Below are 258 nucleotides of genomic sequence, written 5' to 3' on the forward strand. Positions count from 1 at the left end.
CTGGGACTGGCTGGGGAAGTGCCCTCGGCCAGTGTGGGCCGTTGGGAGAGGGCAAGCCCTGACCCGACGGGAGAAACAGCCCGCGGATGCGGAGGCCTATGCACAGGACCTGGCTGGGTCAGAGGGTCCCAAAGGGTCTTGAAGGGCCTGAGGCCAGGGCCGGGACGCTGGGGCTGTGGGGCCTGAGGGACGGGGTGAGGATGTGGCCGGAGCCCCACTGCCCGTCTCGCTGTAGGGTCACATGCTGAGACTCAAGCT

General features: G+C 68.2%; 1 protein-coding gene across 1 annotated transcript in view; it reads right to left on the reverse strand.

The window, feature by feature from the left end:
• Positions 1-258, reverse strand: part of ADAMTS13 (ADAM metallopeptidase with thrombospondin type 1 motif, 13) — a 24,959-nt gene that overhangs the window by 1,854 nt on the left and 22,847 nt on the right. The window lies entirely within an intron of this gene.

This window comes from Myotis brandtii, unplaced genomic scaffold (genome assembly GCF_000412655.1).
Source record: "Myotis brandtii unplaced genomic scaffold, ASM41265v1 scaffold357, whole genome shotgun sequence".
Classification (NCBI taxonomy): domain Eukaryota; kingdom Metazoa; phylum Chordata; class Mammalia; order Chiroptera; family Vespertilionidae; genus Myotis; species Myotis brandtii.